The sequence below is a fragment of the Gallus gallus genome, chromosome 1 (genome assembly GCF_016699485.2).
Source record: "Gallus gallus isolate bGalGal1 chromosome 1, bGalGal1.mat.broiler.GRCg7b, whole genome shotgun sequence".
In the NCBI taxonomy this organism is placed as follows: Eukaryota; Metazoa; Chordata; class Aves; order Galliformes; family Phasianidae; genus Gallus; species Gallus gallus.
In genome coordinates this window covers 29,031,220-29,051,409 of record NC_052532.1, presented here as the reverse complement: position 1 = coordinate 29,051,409, position 20,190 = coordinate 29,031,220, and the positions used below count along the sequence as shown (strand labels likewise).

Sequence of the window (20,190 nt, the reverse complement as noted above, 5' to 3'; positions counted from 1 at the left end):
TGCCCTACACTCTGAGTGTGCTGGTGTTAGCTAACAGCTGTTGAGTCCTTTACGCATTTTCATTAGCAACCACTAGAAGCTCTCTGAGCAAAAAGTTAGTTTCCATTTTTCTTGCCGAACCACTCATGCATACAGTTTCAAATAATGCTGAAAAGGCATTTACTTGAACATGCCCCAAAACATTAGGGAGCTTTCCTTAAAGAGAGTTACATAGAATGTTTTACTAAGCTCACAGTGTAGGAAAATGGCAGGAAATACCAAAAGAGAATCCTTCTGAGTCAGGAATTATGGAAGCTTCAGACTTTTTCCTAAATCTTTATCAACCAACTCAAAACTGCATTAGTTGTTGTGATCCCGAAAATCTTGTTTGTTTTGCTGAACATTCTTTTCATGTAACACTCAAAAGACATGACCAGGGTTCCCAAGAACTGGGATTGACTTGGAAGCATTCCCTTCAAAAAGGCTCTTAATGAGGTAACAAATGCAAATGAATCCTGTAGCTGAATCCAAGAGTCAGAATTCAACAGTGTTACTCTCCTGCTTCTCTTAGCTCTGAAGTTACTTCAGACTTCAGCACTGGAGTTTGCTCTGTCAGCTGAAGGATGTTCACCACTATCTCAGCCACCTGCTTTAAATGGTAGAGGTATGGTCTACTATGTTTCTGCCATGCCTCAAAAAGACAGAGGTGGGTTACATTAACAAATAATTTTGTGTACTTGTCCAGTATCCAGATCCTGACCATGAAGCTTCTTTTGGGGTGACACTGCCTCTCCTGGAACATTTATTTCAGTGACAGGAATTAAATTGCACAGTCATTCTGAAATAATGCACATAATTAAACAGCAATGAAACAGTAACTCTGTTGGGAACAATAATAATTACACAGTAACTCAGGGTCATAATAACTGTGTTCAGATGCATCGATAGATGAAACTGTTAAGAGCAAACGCTTGCTCCCTCTCTGACATTACAGACACCACTGCAAACAGCAGATCCCTCCTCCCTCTCTTTCGCTGAATTCAGGTTCTTTCTGGAACATTACTTTGTTCTCCAGCTCTCTGAAAATTCCTTCCTGTTGGCTCGGAAAATGTAGTTTGAACATTGGTTCAAATTACAGTAAATAAAAGTGGTGTCAGTAAATACTATAAATACCTCATTTTATTCTGATACAGAAATATCCTCCCTGCCAGGATTAAAATCCTTTCCTCGCTCTCACTTATTTCAGCTGAGTGGGTTCTGTCTGTGTAGCACATCTCTCCTGATTTATCTCAGCTTGCAGACAAGTGAGGCTGCTCCACATTGCTCTGGTGAATTCGGGCAGCACCGCCTGCTATTAGATGAGACAGCACACGGGTTATCTTCTGCACGTCTGAAGCAGCGTGACTGTAAGTGATGGCACCGCCCAGCTGACTGAGTGCGAGTCCAGGCGTATTTGAGGCAGCAGCTCTCCCACCGGGGGCAGCTCCGTGGGCTGCAATGCTCATGCAGTGTCATCCTCTGTCTTTTTAACTTTACAGCTCTCATCCTTTTTTTGCCTTGCACAGAGAGAAGGATATTGTTGCCTTGTTAAAAATAATTCCCTAACAAAAGAACGATCATTAGTACAACTCACTTCTCTCCCTGTAAAAACAGTGTGATCACATGCCAGGATCTGTGCCTTTTCATCTGCACAGTGTACTATCCTCTTTTTCTTTCCTAACAACAAAGCATCACAATTTCAGCAAATGAAGAACACACTTGAAAAATGCTTGGGTCACTCCAAAAGTAATGCCTCCTATTTATTTCCACAGGAACTACAACAGATACAAAGAACATAGTAGCACAATTTGGTAGAACAATTTCTCAACTACAAAACACTATTTTCCAGCATAGTCACCACCATTAAATGTACATTTTCACCAGCAACAAACAAGAACCTGCATGCTCCTCTCATAAAAGTCTGCACCAGTAAAGGTGATCCACTAACACTGTTGTCGCTGCAGAAACACACCACCCATTGCCTCATTGTGCTCACATCCACTGTTTGGTCTCCATCAACATTCAGCAAGCACCAATGAATGTCAATGGGTGCAATTTTTTCTACATGGAGGAATTCAGTGACACACCTTTGCTTCATCCACACTTCCATCTCAGACACCATTCTGTCAGACTGCCCCTCTGCTGCCACCTGGCGCATGGCAACAAAATGAAACACGATACCATTGGGACGGTTCAACATCTACTGCCACACCAACATCCACCTTTGATGTAATGGGCAAACACCATAACATAGGAGGCACTACTTTCGAAGCAACCCTCGTATATAACACAACGAGTAAGCACTTAGTACTTAAATTGGGTGCAGTTGCAACTATCTAATGCTCATTAGCACATTTTAATCCCTTCTGATTGTTTTGTTTCCCAAAAGACCCAATCACAACTACAGGTCTTTGCCTTTCTAGATTCAAGAAATCTCCTTCTGGTGAGCTGTCTGGAGTGCAGTCCCCCCAGAGACAATGAGGAAAAAACTGGGACACAGGCTGCTTAAAAGATAGCGAGTTCAATTTTGAGCATGGGGACCTCCCAGAACTGCTTTGGAGGCTTTCCAGAGTCTCAGGATGCTTCACTATGATCAGGGCGCTCTTGAGACAAAAGGAAAGAGCTGTCTCTCTACACTACCAGATCACAAAGATTCCTTTATCTCACAAAAAATCCCTTCAGGAAAACGTCTAATTTTTTTTTCCATATTCTCTGTGGCTTTCTTCAGACCTTCAGTGGATACCTTTTGATTTCATTAAGAAACAAAAGACACTTGCTTCACAGCTATGAAATCACCAGGTTTACAACACTTCTCTACTTAATGTAAACGTGTAGATGAACTCATAACCTAGATACAAAAGTGAGGGGAAAAGAGCAGGTAAACAAGTCACTTGAATACAGATGGTAAGATGTAAAGCAGTATCAACAAATTGCATAAACTGCCAGAAATTAAGGGTGGGATAAACAAAAGGAAAAAAGCCTGAGTGGAAATCAGAGCAAAAGGGGGGATGCTTAAGGGGTGAAGAGGAAGCAAAGGAAGCCAACTCAGCATCAGAGAGGGGATGGACATCGGTGGGATATAAGTGAAGTGTGGGACGATGGGAGCAATGAACTACCCCAAAGGGGCAGTGAGAGAAAAGGAAAGAAAGGAAAAAGGGACAGAGGTGTAGCTGTGTGAATATAGATGAGGATGAGAAGTCTACACTGTCCACAGCAAGAGATCAAAGGACTGAAGAAAGAGAATTGATACTGGTGAGGAAGTTTAGTTTGATAAAATAACAGATAAAATAAACTAGCACACAGTAAAAACAGAGGAGATAAGAAAAAAAAAAAAACCAACAGAGAATCAGCTTGCAGTTGTGTACTAGAAAAATAACTACCAAGATGAAGAGTGTGGAAGAAGAAAGGTAGACAAGTTGTATGTATCAGTAAACCTCAACTTTTACCATAATGGGATTTCCCCTTCCTGAATCTTTCAGCATGAGAGAAGCATGATTGCTACAGCAGCTCCCAACATCTGTTCAAGGCTCCCTCTTAGAAATTACTAGTACAGAACTGATAGAGAGGGGGCAAAGAAATGTGCTTAGGAGCTCTGGCTTGGTACACTTAGCTATGAGAGGTAAATCAAGATCCTTGTTGCAGTTCTCATTTCCTGCTGTATTATTATAATTATACACATTCAAGTTTTAGAATTGGTAGAGATTCTATCCAGATTAGACTATAAATAGATACAATAATCTAGAGGAAATCTCTGGTTCTCCACCCTTTTACAAAACATGAATATATATAATTGCAATAATTCTCTAGTAAATTAACATAGTGGAAAGTTATAATCAAAGCTTTTTATAAGTGACACAATGCTTCAACCTAATCAGTATTTTCTATTTGTTTTTATTTCAGGCTTTTTTAGTGATTTTAGGAAGCATCTAACTGCTTGTTATCTTGATTTTCTTAGAATAGGTTGCATTTTTTTTGCTATGAAGACTGAATCATCGTAAATCTTAACACTTGCTCAGTATTTTGAATTATCAATAAACATTTGAAGTTAAAGAACATAATGATGCACATTGAAAATTACTTACTGTCACCTTCTACTATGTTAGTCCTTGCAATTTAATTTTGTGATCAATCCGTTTTTTGAATTTTAGTTAAGATGTTGACATAGAAAGCGCACTACATCTTATTCAAAAGCCTTTCATCCACAACCCCTCTATTTAATTCTGAAACCAATATTTTAGCCACTATTGTTTACTATTGTTGTCCATTACCAGGCAAGCCAAATATCTTCCCACCACACAGATTAATCTCACTACAGTGCTCTGGGACCACTGTTAAGTAAACTTCCAAGTCAGCCCTGCTCATATAGAACTGCTAAGTCTACAGAGGATTTCCAATGATAGCTAGCTGTCTCTTACGAACCAAAGAACGTCTTCAATTCCTTTTACAAAGGCTTGTATAGAAACGTTTCATTTCCTTCTGATCAGCATTGATTTCCGTAATTATGTTCTTTTTTTTGCCATATCTGTCCAAGTGGAAACGCAAGTTCAAATTTCTACCTTTCAAAACATATCCTGTTGCCCGCAGTAGTGGACCAACTGCGGCCCAAACAGTCAGCCACCAACAGTGATGCTCCCAGTACTTTCTGTACTACTCTTTTTTAAAGAGTATAGCTACGTTTTTCATATCACATGAATGAAAGCCAGCTAAGAAGCTCATCAATTTGATGGCCCATAAATAAGATGTTCTTCTTGAACAGAATGTACACTTTCAAGCACAATATGAAATAATATAACAAGCACCCATTGAGTTGGAGCAAAGAGCAGTCTAATACCACCCACTCCCAATTCATTTTCTATTGTTTACAGATGCTATATAAACAACTAAATAGTTCTGTTCTTCCACAAATACATATAAAGCTGCTCTTATTGCCTTTCTTTTGACTGAAACTCTCACACCTTAAGCTTAAAAGAACAAACATCCTGGGGACAATACTGACAACATACTCAGTTACTCTTTTTATACCTCTGTAGACCACACTTTCTTTGGCACAAAGATAATAAATTCCTTCTATAGACGTTTTGAGCCATTGCACTTGAAAGCCATAGTACCTATTCTACAATGCAGAATACATAATGCAAATGAATTGCAAAGAACACATAATGCCTGTAAGAAGAAACAATAATGTGTTATGTAGTACTACATTCAGAATATTGTTATAAGATATAAAAGATACTACAGACCTGAATGCCAACTTTATTGTTACAAGATGTCTGTTTTATACTGCAATTTTCTAAGGCATTATTTTTTTTCCCAAGTAGGAAAACATGCTGGTAGTTAATCACACTGTGAATGTCACCCTCCTGCTTCTTTTATATTTGCACATCTAAGGTTCCAGATTTCAAGACTCAGTAACTTCTTCAGCTCAGTAAGTACTTCATTTTTTGGTTAAGCAATTAAGGAGCCCTATGGAATTTTCCCTTGCTTGCCTACTGAATCACTCCCTCCATTTTCTTTTCTTTTCTTTTTTCTCTCCAGTTTGTTTTGGCTTTCTGTTATTTTGTCCTCTCAGACAGCTCATGCCACTAATGAGATGTCATATTTTTCCTATTTGCATTCACAGATTCTTTGTAAATCAAGATTCTTCTCCCTGCAAGAGTTTCACAGTGGTCACACACCTATCTCATCTTGCAATTAATCAGTGACTGCAATATGAAGGGTCAGTTACTGCATGGTTACCTTTCTCCAGTTGTTGAGCTGTGAAAAGGTTTTGCTTTGAAATATCTTCAGATAAGGTAGTACTGCTTACAGGTACTCAAACAATCCTTAATCATCATGTCAGTAGCAAAGGGCTTGGCAACCAGTCCTCTAAGCCTCTATTCACATGTTTTGCTCTATCAGCAACTGTCTGTTCTTTCCTCTAAAGTAATAAATAAGAAAAAGATCACTTACTGCTGCTATAATTCACAGGCATCACTCACACTTTTCTGAAAGCATCCTGTAAGTGATGCTGCTTAAAGACTGCCTGGTAGAGAATTTCAGCAAACCAAGATCAATAAACAAACTTTGGCCAAGCACAGAGCATCATGCAGAGCACACTGCTCTGTTTTTATCATAGAATCATAGAATGGTTTGGGATGGAAGCAACCTTAGAGAGCATTTTGTTCCAACCCCCTGCCATGGTCAAGGACACCTCCCACTGGACCAGGTTCTGAATGCCCCCACCCTGAAGGCGTTCAAAGCCAGGCTCGATGGGGCATTGAGCTGTGTCTCACCACCCTCACAGTAAAGAATTTCTTCCTAATATCTAGTCTAAATCTACTCTCTTCAACTTTAAAGCCATTATCCTTTATTCTATTGCTACATACCCTCATAAAAAGTCCCTCCTCAGCTTTCCTGTAGGACCCCTTCAAGTACTGGAAGGCTGCAGTAAGGTGCCCCCAGAGCTTTTTCTTCTCCAGCCTCAACAACACAAGCTCTCTCAGCCTGTCCTCATAGGGGAGGTGCTCCAGCCCTCTGATCATCTTTGTGGACCTCCTCTGGACCTACTCCAACAGCTCCAAGTCCTTCTTGAGTTGGGGGCTCCAGAACTAGACACAATACTACAGATGGAGTCCCATGAGAGCAGAGTAGAGGGGCAGAATGACCTCCCCTGACCTGATGGCCACACTTCTCTTGATGCAGCCCAGGATCAGGCATACTAGCTTCCATTTGTATCATAAAGCCCAGCTGAATCCAAGATAATCAAATACACCTGGACTCTACAGCTAGCATGGAAAAAAGTCACCATGAATATAAACAGATAACTATTACTTAAAATGAGCATTATGTCATGTGATAAGGAGAAACTTTTGGTTACTTCAGCCAGTATCTTTCAAGGTGCAAAAAATATTAGCTTCTCAAATGAAATTAATACCATAATTATTGTTATCTTTCAGAGTTTAGATTTTGTTCAAGTTTAAAAAAGAAAAAAACCACAAACACCGATTGCTTTGAAACCTCAGAGTATCATCGTGAAATTAAATCTCAGGTATATTAGATCCATTTCTAAGAAAAAATCATTTGATGTTTCAGAAAATTTAATGAAATTACGAAAACCCTTATCGCACTCCTGCCATTTTCTATCTGGTTTCCATATTTTTCTGAATTTAGCAACACCTTGCATTTCATCAGTAAACGAAGATATGGGAATTAATCACGTGCATTCAACAAGTTCATAGCAGATGTATTTATATTTATAAAAATTTAACAGTTTTGTTCCTGTAATCTGTAACTTAAGACACTGTATGATGTATTTCTCATAGCACAGCCAAAGACAAGCTCTGTGGGAGATTTCATCTTCAAGCTTCGTGTTTCCTAGCAACTCTCTTTAAATTGGAGTAGCTTTTTTTTAAATTTACATCAATCACTTGCAACTGTTGAGAATGCTTAAAAACGTCTCTTTCATCCCGTGAATAAACAATTTCAATCAGACTACCAGCTGCAAACAGTAGAAAAAAGGAAAATCAATTCCATGTTTACTAGAACTTGCTAGTACATTTTGGAATTCCACGTCATTCGTGCCTTTTGGTTTAAGACAGCACATTTCAGAACAGTTATGGGTGAGATCCATGGTCATTTTTTACACATTTCAACTGCCATATACCATTTCAAAGACCTTCTATGTTTTAAAGCCTGCATTTCACAGATATTACTACTTATGAGGTAGGCTTTATTGTACCCTCAACATTTCAGAAGATAAATTACATTTAGTATACATATAATTATCAGCAACAAAAGCATTGTTTCCAAAGTCCCCAGATGAGTACAGTTTTTGAAAAAGCTCAGTTTATCACCTGTTGATTATCAGCTGATACTTTTCACACATACATTCTCCATCAATGGTAACACACTCTCAGAGGCACACAGAATATACAGAAATCTCTCTTAATACTTTGACAGCTGGAGAAATGCACTGACACATACCATTAGAATGGCCTTCGGATGAACCCTAGAGTCAGAACCACAGTATCAAAGAAACACCAGAAAGGAGATCTTCCCATGTTAATAAGGCAGAACACTGACGTTGTGATTGCACTTGGATAAAATCTTTTTCTAAGCTCACTGAAAACTTGAAATCTTGCTCAAAAGAAACATCAAACCTTGAGCCATAAATCTATGGTTTTAAAAGATCATCACTACAAATGCAAAAACGAAAAGGAACAATGCAGGGCAAGGAAACCCAGTGACCCCACCAGCTGCCCAGCTCTTTCCAGAGCCAGAGCGGTCAGCCATGCACCAGTCTGAAACCCAAGGAGGGAATACAGCAGAAGTCCTCACAGAACTGAGCGAGGGACCAAGGTGGAATGGCAAGAAACAGGTGCAGGAAAATAAAGGCATACCGGTATAAAAGGGTCTGGCTATGTGTAAACAGTGGGCTGGTGAGTAGGTTTGTCTGGCCATGCTCTGCCCTGATCAGCAACATGCATCCTGTCTTCTTATTAAATTTCATCTCTATCTGTTTTCCTAGGTGAGAGCTCTCTGTTGTGTGTGCATGTATGCATATGGAGGTGTAAGTGCCAGTGTGGAGTAAGACCATGAGCCCAAGGGGCCAGGTGTCCATGGGGAGAGCACCTGGAGAGACTTGTGTGAGAGGGGCCCAAGTGGCAGCCACTGAAGAAGGGGTCATGGGGTGCTGCAGAAGCTGGAGTACATAAATACGGTGTGAGTGCAGATGTCAGAGAGTAATCACCAGCAGACATCAAGTCCAGACGACTGCTTAAGCTCAAATCTCAGCAATTAATAGGCTAAAAATAATAGAGAGAAGCACTTGATTTATACATACATCCTGCTTTATTCTTGAATACCACTGAGAAAAAAAAATAAATAAAAATGACAACAAAAAACTAGGCAACTAAAAGCCAAATGCCTGACGTACTGAAGTATCTACAAATATTTAAGTCTCAGATGAACACATATAGCAAAATCACCATGGGCATTCATATGTTTGCAGGAGTGAAGCCTACAAATCTGCATTTCAAACATCTTCTCCCAAGTTTTCTAATGTTGTGACAAAAACCACATTTCAATATGTAGATAAATATAGACTAAGCAAGTCAGCCACAAGAAAGACATTTCTTTTTGGTTATCAAAGTCACATTAATAACTAATTCCGATTCCAATAGACTAACTTCAAATAATTACATATACTTTAGATGATAATTATTCTGTTGAATGTAACATACGAGCGTATTCTTCCATAGATGCTATTTTAGAATGGCAATATGCCAAGAAATCAAAATAACCTTCTCATTTAAAAGGAGCAGACTGCAAAGGAGACATAACATCTTGCAGCAACTCCATTTTTTTCCAAGCAACAAAATGAAATAATCACAGTCTTCATTAAACAACTACCCGCAGTTTGTGCACACCGATTGTTCTAATCACCAAAAACCAGGTCATTATTACAGATTCTGATATCTTAGGTGATGTGTTAGTACATCTAAAAAACAAGAATATCCACACACTTAAAAAAATCAGTAGTAAGTGTTTTAATTTATTAACTTTTACACGTGTCCTTCTGTACTTCCCTTTAACCTTCCACCCTGGCCTCCTCCAAGTTTTCTTAAATGCCTCAAAGGTTCAGTTGAACTATTTCAACTGGTGAGATACTTTTCATTTTAAATGTATCTAAAAAGATAAAGATGCACAGCTTAAATTAGAAGAACAGACAATATTATATATACAATAACCAATATCAGAAAATGAAATAACATTACCTTCATGGGTATCTCTGTGCTTTTATACTGATGGAGATACAATGATAACATAGTCCAGCATGCCTTATTAATCATTTAATAAGGCAATGTGAAGGACGCTACTATTTATAACTACCAAAAACTGCTGTGTATCACATTCTGTGTTCTGTTAATGCATCTGTCGAATGAATCATTATGGCAACACATACATGGTCATTTGGTCTACTTCTAAAAATACTACAACGAATCATTTTTTTTTAAATGTACGGCATTTATATTATAATTTGCCTTATGTTCTGAAATGTTCTGAGAACTTGAGGGATGCATTTTTTTTTGATGAGAAAATTTTCTAATTCTTATTAGAGTAACAACAACATGAAAAAAAACCTTCTAAATTGAGAAATGCACGTAGCCCTTTGCCTGCAATATGTGATATTCAAATTCACTGAGAATTTTGCAGCACATTTTTAAATACCAGATTTTTCTTCTCTTTAACACAGGCAATTTTTGATAGCTTCTGTGTTGTTTGTCCCTAAGAAAAGGAACTGAACATTCCTTCTCTAAGATAATAAAATTTGATGATAAGTCAGTATGGCTTGCTATCTTAATCATGAGATGGCATTGTGCATTACTGTTTCAGATTCAGTGGTTTATTTTAATGCTGCAATCTGGCTTTTCTTTTATAGTAATCACAGAAATGGCTCTGGCAATTTTAAAGAGCTAAAAGTTGTGAGCTGTCACAGGATCTAATGCTCAAACATTTCCAGATCATTCTCTGGACTCTGAAATAGAAGCAAGATATTGAGGAGTGACAGGAGCATACAGTCCCTTGTCAGTTAGTAATGCATGTGGGGACTGAAGAAATTAAGCACTCTGGTACAAAGGAAAACTTCAGGACTATGGTATCAGCAAGAATTTCTGAGTGATCACTTTATCTCTCACAGTTATTCCTTTCCAAAACTAACTCCAGCTTTACACTTCCTTAGAGTAGAAACAGAATTAAGATTGGATTCAAGGACATGAAAAATTTTGAAAGCTAAATGACTGAGAGAGAACCTGCGTTACATATTTTGTGGGAATAAATCTTAGGTGATTCTCATGGAACGATGAAGTTCAGAAGACAGGCAGCAACCATTTCAGGAGCCAGCAGAACTCCAAGCAGCAGAGCACATACCAATGACAGCTTTAAGATCTACCTTGATAACAAAGCTTAAGTGCTATACTACAGCACTTAAGTGAATATCTGCTTGCTGTGAGCAAAGTACTCAGTAGTTTGTAACCTGAACTCTATGGATATTTACTGTGGATGGAAAAGAAGAAATAACAGCCCAAGCATGAGCAATGTGTTGAAATGTAACGTACCTGAATTTACCTATTTGTTGTACACGAAAATTGAATAAACTAAATTTCTCCCATTTGACATGGGCAAAATCCACTCTGTGTGTAACTACTGTAGCATGGCCAATAATGGATTTATTGATATAGCAAACAAAAACTCTTCATCTCTGCCACCATATTTGTCACTTGAGATTGCAGACCAAAAGATTACATAAGGCAACACTGCATCTTCTAGTAAATTATATGAAGAATGTACTTCATCCATGCCTACATGTCTTAAAAAAGAAAAGCAATCAGACTGAAGAGAAAAGTGAAAGTAAGCACACTTTCTTTCCTTTTTATAATCACTGATCTTCCTCTGTCTTGATGAGTGCTTTGTGGTATACAGTTTGAAGAAACCAGTTACAAAAGTACAAGATTACTGCTGATAAAATAACATGGTGCTATTTCTATAACATACAGTGAGTCAGATGTTCTCATTAAGTGTTTGCATTTTCCACCACCATTATTTTATGCTTCATGGCACATATAAATATTATTTGTTCTAAAAGATCATGCATTTAGTGATTGGTATTTATCCTACAAGAAGCATGTGTCTACAATGAAAATAAAATGAATTCAAATTAAATACAGAGAGAAATTGTCAGATGATAGTCTCGGTGACCAATGTCAACAGTTCTGGGCCTCTAATATGCTCTGAAATAAATGTGACTCATTCTTATGTCTCATAAATTTCATGTAAATTACCTAACGCAACTAAAATGTAAAAACAAAACAATCTACTAAATTAACTAAGAGCAAGGCAATATATCTGCAAATCAAAGCAGCATACACAAGCTAGTATCATCATTAGACTCAATGTATTGAATTGGATAAGTCTTCACACTGGCATCTCATTTTCTAGTAATCAATTCTTTTAAATTCTGAGAAGGATTATCTGGAAGTGATTTTCTGCTGTAATGAAACAATTTAATGAATTCGACTCAAAATAACTGACTCTTTATCTTGAAGATGGCTCTATAGAGTAATTTACTGCTTGAATCACAAACTCGCTACTGATTTTGCAGATTTCAATTTATTTTTCATTTTCTGTGTGGTATATAACCCTTTGCTCTTCCTAAATCCCAACAGACATATGACAGATCTTAAAAGAACACACAGGTAAAAGAAGTCTGACAGCTCGTTAGCATCTTACAGCAGGCACTGCAGAAGTTTCCTTCAATTCGAGAAGACACTTTAAAGAGTTATCTTTGTGAGATCATATTTTAGGGTCACTTTTACATAGGAAAATTCTTTTCTTATGTCTTTCCTTTATTGACATTCATTCCAACAGGCAGGCACATGACTATACTCTAGAATTAAAGATGAGAAATATTGAGTATCTCCCACCTAGTAAAACCAATGAAAGAAAATACAAATTACATTTCATGGGATGTTTTTGACATGTTCAGCTTGATAGTACATGTTTTTGCGTTATAACAAAACGCAAAATCACTCCTGTTGCATTTGCAGATGAAAAACAACAAGTTAAAAAAAATCTATAAGGAAAAAGTGCTCACAGTGTTCCACACTGCTTAGAAAAACACAGCATTCAGTGCAGTAAGAAATAAATTACTGAGGTCATAAAACAGACCAGGCACACTGCAGACAACAGCAACTCTGAAAAGCATGTAGGGGATACAGTAGACAAGCGATTTAACTTGGGTTTCCAGCACAATGCTGTGGCTAAAGGAATAGTATGAATCACAGGTATCAAAAGACTGAGAAATACAGTTATCATGGGAATTATCATGGTTCTTAGATGGAGCTAGCATAACTCATATTGAACATTGTAAATAATTATAAAACTTGATTTTTTTAAGTCTCCTTTAATAAAAATTAAAGTGGAGAAGTGTAAAATATACACACATATTCATGAGAAAAGGAGAAAATGCCTTATGGCAAACCCTTTTCTTGTTCAGTCTGTCTGGCATACTAAACTGATAACTGAGGAATATCCTGATTACAGAACATAAGTTTGGACTGAAAATACTTGATACAAATCAGTCCTTCAATCTATTAGAGAAAGGCATGGTAAATAATAATAATAAAAAAAAAGCTAGAAATTGAGGAAATAAATGCACGATGAAATTTTAACAAAGTACTGTGACATTCCCAGTTCCTGAGGTCTTCGCATAGATACTAAGTTCTCTCTTGTAAAGCAGATTCTGTAGTATGAAATACTGGACTAAGCACTGAGGCAGCTGGTATTTACTGACGTATCTGTGAGTTCTCACAGTCTTCTAGGAACTGGAACTACAATAAGAAACCAGGTGATGATGTGCTGGCACAGTGCTTCCCTAGAGGGGGATCCTATGTTTTCAGACTGGCAGGCCTTGTTATTCATTCCAGAAGTCAGAATCTCATCTTTTTCAAAAGGTTCAATGACTCAGGCACTTGTCTCTTTAGCCTGTAAAAGTCATGTTTTGAGGTCTTTAACTACTGCATTTTATAGCACCTTTTAGTGCTTTCACCATCCGACCACACACTAAATTGTTTGGCTCCAGTGAGTTTCAAAGTAGATTATTTTTAGTAAGCAGCATTTTTGATTGCTCCTAACAAGCAAAAAACCCTCCAACCTGCCTCATGTTTGAATACTTCAAACGACAGTGGAAAGTGCAAACAATACAGAAAGAACAGACTGCAAAAATTACGTTTTTATATAGCTGCACCAGCAACAAAAAGTCTCCTTACGAGCTCTCTTAAAAGAAGTTCAATTCACATAGTAATAAACTAACTGCATGAAAAAGATCTTTATAACCTGCAGCCACTCAGCACTCCATCAGTAGCAAGATTAAAACAGATTTCAAGGTATACTGGCTTGCTTCTCTATTAAAACATAACCTACAGTAAATTTTAAGTTTATGCAATAGACCATACATCAAACAGCTAATAGTCCAATAGTTCTGTAGTAAACATAATTGAAACATCTAGATAAATAAGTTCTCTGTTCCCACAGATGCCAATTCATTTATTATCAAAATTCCCAAATTCCAGAGTTTAATTATAGAATGACAAACATGCTCTAATATATTGCTGTGGTATCTATTTTGCTTTGTGCACCTAAGATGCACAAGTAACTGAGTGGTTCTCCCCCTACATGCACACACAGTTGCATACACACACACACTGCCTTGTCCTAGAAGTGAAAAACCTTGACAACCAGCAGAGGCCTTGATCTCAAATACACAGAAATCCAGCTCAGTTTCTGCTTCGCCACATTTGTTTCATTGCTGTGGGTTGGCTTTTTTCATTATTGTTTTTCTGTTTTTTTTTTTTTCCAGAATGAACACTCGATGAGAAAAGATGGTATTTTTACTGTCAGAGTGATGGAGCACTGGAACAGCCTGCCCAGAGAAGTTGTGGAGTTTTCTACTCTGGAGATATCCGAGACCCATCTGAACGCCTACCTGTGTGACCTGATGAAGGGAATGTGCTTTAGCAGGGTGTTATACAGGATCATCTCTTGAGGTGCCTTCCAACTCCTGCGATTCCGTGATTCTGTGATTAGTGTCCCAGCAGTATGCTGGACAATGATATTGATTTTGTAACAAAACGTGTAAAATTCAGTGAGAACATGCTGAAAGCTTAAAGAAAAAAAAAAAAAAAAAACAACAACCTCATACAGAGATTTCTGTGTAGCCAGTAGGTAGACTGGAATACATAGAGATGTTTTTTGTAGACATTGGCTGGGTAGAGTGCCTTTGAGACAGCTGAGGGGACAGAGTTAAAATTGTAGAGTTAAAGGGAGAAATTCTGCTCTCGGATGTGTTTGCAACTCCCACTACAGTCTAAAAAAATTATGCATGTAACTGACAGGATAATTAGGCATAAAGCAGACATTAATTAATTCATTTGGCATTAACAACAGGTACTCATTTTTGATAGTTCACACAAGGCTGAGGAGATCCCAGATTCTCAGAACTGGGTGAGTTACATTAGTTAACAGTTCTGACTACAAGTTACGAAGACAGAAATTATCAGAGGGACCTGACATACCTTATGATGGAGATGAACCGAAAACCCCAGAAACTGTTGCTTTCAGTATCCTTCCATTCTGTTGTAGCTATCCAGTGTTATGGAAGGAACTATTCATTTCCTTAAACATGTTTTTAAAAACCCCATGGCATAAATTTGGTTCTGTGAAATGCAGTTAATGAACTGTGCACAATGATTTTCTGTTAGATCTTGGCCTTCCCTATTATTTAATTGGCAATTAGCTCAACATACCACACTGCATGCACTGCTGATGTTACCAGGTAACCAGGACAGAAAGTACTTTTTCTGAAAGGAGTAAAAGGGTATATGACATTCCATCACTGGAAGGGGTGTCTGAAAATCCATCACTACCGGCACTTGGCAAAGACTAATGAAGGCTAACAGATCACGAAAACAGCCTCAATAGGGAATATCCTGCCAAAGGTCACAGTGATGCTGCATGAAAGGAGAGGACTGAAAAAAGCTTAAAAAAATGACCACAGCATTCTTCAGATTTCTTGGCTCCAGTCTACTTATACACTACGCAGCTTTTACTCTTATTATTTCTACCTCCTTTAAATTAGGATTTAAATGTGATGTAATCATTCATATTTGCAGTGTTTCTAATGGCAGTATAACAAGAGGGAATAAAAAAGAAAGGACCAGTATGTTGGCTGTTTCTTCTTTTTCTGCATCAATAAGACCACTATGGGTTCAGACCATAACCAGAATTCTCAGCCAAGTCAGCCTCAGTGAATGTTGGACTTTGAAAGTGTCAGGAGAAGCTGCCCAATTTACCACTCTGTTATTATACCTTCCGCATAAGGATACACAGCTCTAAAATTGAAGCAGCACTGACTTAAGACTACGTCCTATCTGGTACAATTTTAACATTTGTTTTTAAAATCATTTTAAAGAGAATTCTGTGGGACTGGCAATGCTATTTCATGAGTTAGAAGACAGCAGCTTATTTTATGCACTGTATGGGCTCAGGCTTTTTTTTTTTTTTTTTTCCTCCCAGGTAAAGAATTAAAGGGAACAATCTGTCCCAATGTCTCAAAGTAGATAAGAGTAACGGATGTATATAACTACTGCACATCCCTGCGGTGATGCAGCTGCTGCTTTTGTGTTACTAACGGATCCTTCTGTTGTCAGAAAAGGAATTTCCAGCCTTTTTTCAACAGGTGGCAGGCAAAAATAAATTGCAAATACTTGAGTTGGCCTAACAGGGAGCTGATTACCATTTCAGCTGAACGGCAACACTTGAAAAGACAAGAAAGAAAAAATATGACAGAAAATGTCAGAATGATGACAGAAAACTTACAAATTTGGACAAAAAGGAAAAATGGACTCAATGTTGAAAATAAGAGAAGCCTCAAAATAAAACTAGGATAGCCTTCTCATAGTTGTTCCATCTTCCTTTCTTTTCTTTTGCATTTGAATTTGATGGACGTAAATGCAAAGACTACGCTCTGTGGATTTGGTCCATTGGTCTTTTCTGGTATCTTAACAAAACACACTTTGCCTCTGGCAAGTTATTCCAATTCATTATTTCAGTGAGCTGGGTTTTAATGGCACGCTGCTTCTTATTCAGCTGGAATTATTGGCAAGAACATGGAAGGAAGCAAGGGTGGAAAAGGGAAGGAGATAAAGGGAAGGCTGAGTCATCCCTCCAGTTATAAAACCTTCCATAACTTGCCTGCAAGAGGGAAGACTACTGATCTCAGGAAGCAGGGGCAAAGAAAAAAGGGGTAAACATGGGATTTGGCTTAATAATATGCTGCCTACTGTATCAAACTGGATTAGATACAGCTTGTTTCCTGTTCAGATTTCTCAAGCCTTTTTTCACACTGCCTTGTGCCAAATGAGAGAGTTGGCTCTTGCTGTTCCATAAATGTGGTTTTGGTAGAATGGTACAGCATTAGAACAAAGCTGCCAATAGCACAGTTCTGAAGGTGAACCTCAGCATATGGTATCACCCCTCTGGAGATTGTTCATAAACTGCCCCTCAGTACCTCAACTGGGTGAACAACGACATGCAGATGACAAAGATGCCCAGATGCAATTCTTCTATGTGTAACAGCTTAGAGCAAACAAACTTACTGAGTGTACGAGTGGCAGTATTACTGGAATACCAACATTTTGTCCTTAAGAGTTTTCAGAAAACACAGTAGTCCATATGGTGTTATTTGTTTTTGCAATTTATAGCATAAGACACTTGATCTGAATTGATCTGTATGTAAAAATGTAGTGGAGGGAAATATAACTGAAAATCACCACTTTTCAGTCAAATGCTTATCTTCTTGCAATGCATATAAAATCTGGGCCCTTGGGAACTGGAACGAGTGAAGCCACTTGAGGCCAGCGTATGCAAGAGGCAGATAATAGACAACTCAACATATTGGTTGACTCCTCTGGATCCCATACTTAATCCTGCATCACAGTGAGTTTCCTACCTCTGCAGTTGATGGTAAATAAAAGGAGATTTGGGGATTTGTAACACAAATACCTCCTATCAGGAAAGAGTAGTTTATATTGCCCAGATCACCCAGAAGCAGATCCTCAGGCAACTTTAAATGTTCACAGCTCCCTACATGTCTGGTATACTGCTCACTATCGCACAGAACTCTACTGGCTTTTATAAAAATATACCAACAGAAATAAAACACAATAAACTCCCTGTCTCAAAGTGCTTTTGAAAAGATACCTCCATACCCCCAGTTAATTTCAGGTAAAAAGAGAAGATTACATCAGTTCTCGTAAGCACAACAAACATAGACCTGGCATTCATTTTGTCACGAACTGAGGGAAATGAGAATATATGAAATACAGAACATCCTTGGAGTGTTTCTGTCTGCTGTCTAGAACTACTTATGCAGAAAATTATTAGAGGTAAGCAAAAAGACTTTGTACCAAAACAGCCCATGAAAGCAAGAACACTCCCAAACAAAGATAAAGAGAGAAAGGAAGAGTGAGAGATGGAGGGAACAAGATTGTTAATAGACTTCTGCTTGCCAGGTACCACAGAAATGCTTCCCTTATGCACACCCTCCAGGAGGTCTCAGCACTTCCTGAACCACTTGCCATGCCAGGTACCACTACTACAAAGCCCTGCTCTCCTGGGTCCTGGCTATGAGGCAAACATTTGGAGTCTTTATCACATTTCTTTCCCTTTTTGCCACCTGTTCTCACATCTGTTCTCAGCCTACAGCAAATGATGACCTGTTACACCAGCCTCTGGCTAGAAAATCTGTCAAAAGCTGATTAATCTTTGTAAAAGCAGTGCCTTCCTTTTCGATTAGTTTCCTATGAAGATTACTTTTTGAAATCATGCTGTTTTTATGTGAGCCTCTCACTGTCTTTTCAAGAGTTTCTTCCTCCTGAAAAGCTTCTACTTTTCCTGGCCCACCTCAAACAAATTTGGTGGAAGTCTGCAGGATGTACACAAGTTAATTTCCTAAAAGAGTCATGAAAATATCTACCTAGGCCCAGGTGATGGGTCTTGTAAGTACTACCAGTAAAGGAAAGGCAGAAACTGTGTGCAAGCTTGATACCAAAGAACCTTCACAAGAGCTAACTCAAGGATCTTTCAGCCATCTAAAAGCCTGTTTATGGCTGGCACTTCGCCACAGATCAGGTCATGTAGCAAGGCAGCATACAGTAAGCCACATTTCACATACTCTTCTTTGCACAGAACTACTTGTTCACTTTGCATCATAGGGCAATGAATTTAAAAATGAAGTATTGTTTCACTACTGGACTGGACCCAACTGCATGCTAGATTGATATCTGTGCACTACAGAAGAAATTCCAGGAAATTTATACAGAAGTATAAAATATTGCTTTGAATTTACCTCACAGAAGTATACATACATAGATACTAATTACATATTTAAACTCTATTTTAATTTGCATTACTAGATACTTTTAGCCAAGTCCAAATTAATCACGTAGAGTTTGAAGTGGAACATTGGTTTCTTGGGTTCTCAGCAGAAAACCATGCATATTTCTTCTGAATGTAGTTATCACTTAAACAAAGCCATATTTCTTATGCCATTTTATATTTTCAGTGAGATCCTCTGTCCCAGAAAAGGAGTACTGAAGACTTAAACATTACTTTAAAGGCATTTTATATGTATTTTGAAGAAGAAATCAATAATTATACAGCACGTATGTCCAGGAGGAATGAAGTCAAGTTAAACAAAGTATCGTATATGTAATCAGTAATATAAAATCATAACTGAAGATGGTCTTAGAAGTTTGTTATTGTCATATGGTTGCAGGTTACTTGGAAAGAAGCCAACCATCTGTTAGCTTTAGAAATGGGGCCTATACAGAAGATGAACCTCTAAAACTCACCTTATTTCACCTACAGTGAAAGATGCAAGATTCTGTTTCATCAGTGTATCTCAATGTTAAAAAAAAAAAAAAAGAATATTAATTTTGAAGAAAACAAAGAACTGTATCCACTATTAAATCTCAAAATAGTAATTAAAAAAATGTTTACATTCAGAAAATATTTACTTGGTAGTTAGAACTGACTCACTTCTTAAAACATAGGCATATGTCCCTACAAACAAGCATAGATAGGCAGACAAGAAAAGGATTTGTGTGTTAGTGTATGAAATGTGAGTGGGCTATCGTGACAGGCTGTGTTGTGTAAAAAGGGATGATAAGGAGTTCATGTGTGTGTCCATGCAAGGAAGTGATCTGCACATAGGGCAGTGATGGAGAGGATGCTTAATGGCCTCTCCTTGGTTCCTGGCACACCACTCCAGCAGAGCAGCTTGCTCCTGCAGGTGTGGACCTATTGCTCCATCTCCCTCTAAAGGTAAACAAAAGGCTGTGCTTGTACACAGGAGAAAGAAGACTCAGAACAGAAAATGTTTGGAGACCATAATAATTTACATCCCATATGAGGTAATTCACAGATGTTCCAAATTAACGGCATCCAACAGTTTAGAACATTTAGGATGGTATTTTTTGAAGAAAACCGGTTAATTCTCACATGGAGGGAATATTACCATTCTGTGAATGTCTTCAGGAAAAGAAAAGAAATGAAATAAAGAGTTTAAAACCTTGC

General features: G+C 37.9%; 1 long non-coding RNA gene across 1 annotated transcript in view; it reads left to right on the top strand.

Annotated features, from left to right (window-relative positions):
* Positions 1-17,377, top strand: part of LOC121106846 — a 34,830-nt gene extending 17,453 nt beyond the window's left edge. The window contains exons 2-3 of the long non-coding RNA XR_005840014.1: positions 5,337-5,443; positions 14,414-17,377. This is a non-coding gene — a long non-coding RNA (uncharacterized LOC121106846). The remainder of the gene's footprint in view (positions 1-5,336; positions 5,444-14,413) is intronic.
* Positions 17,378-20,190: the final 2,813 nt, after the last annotated feature.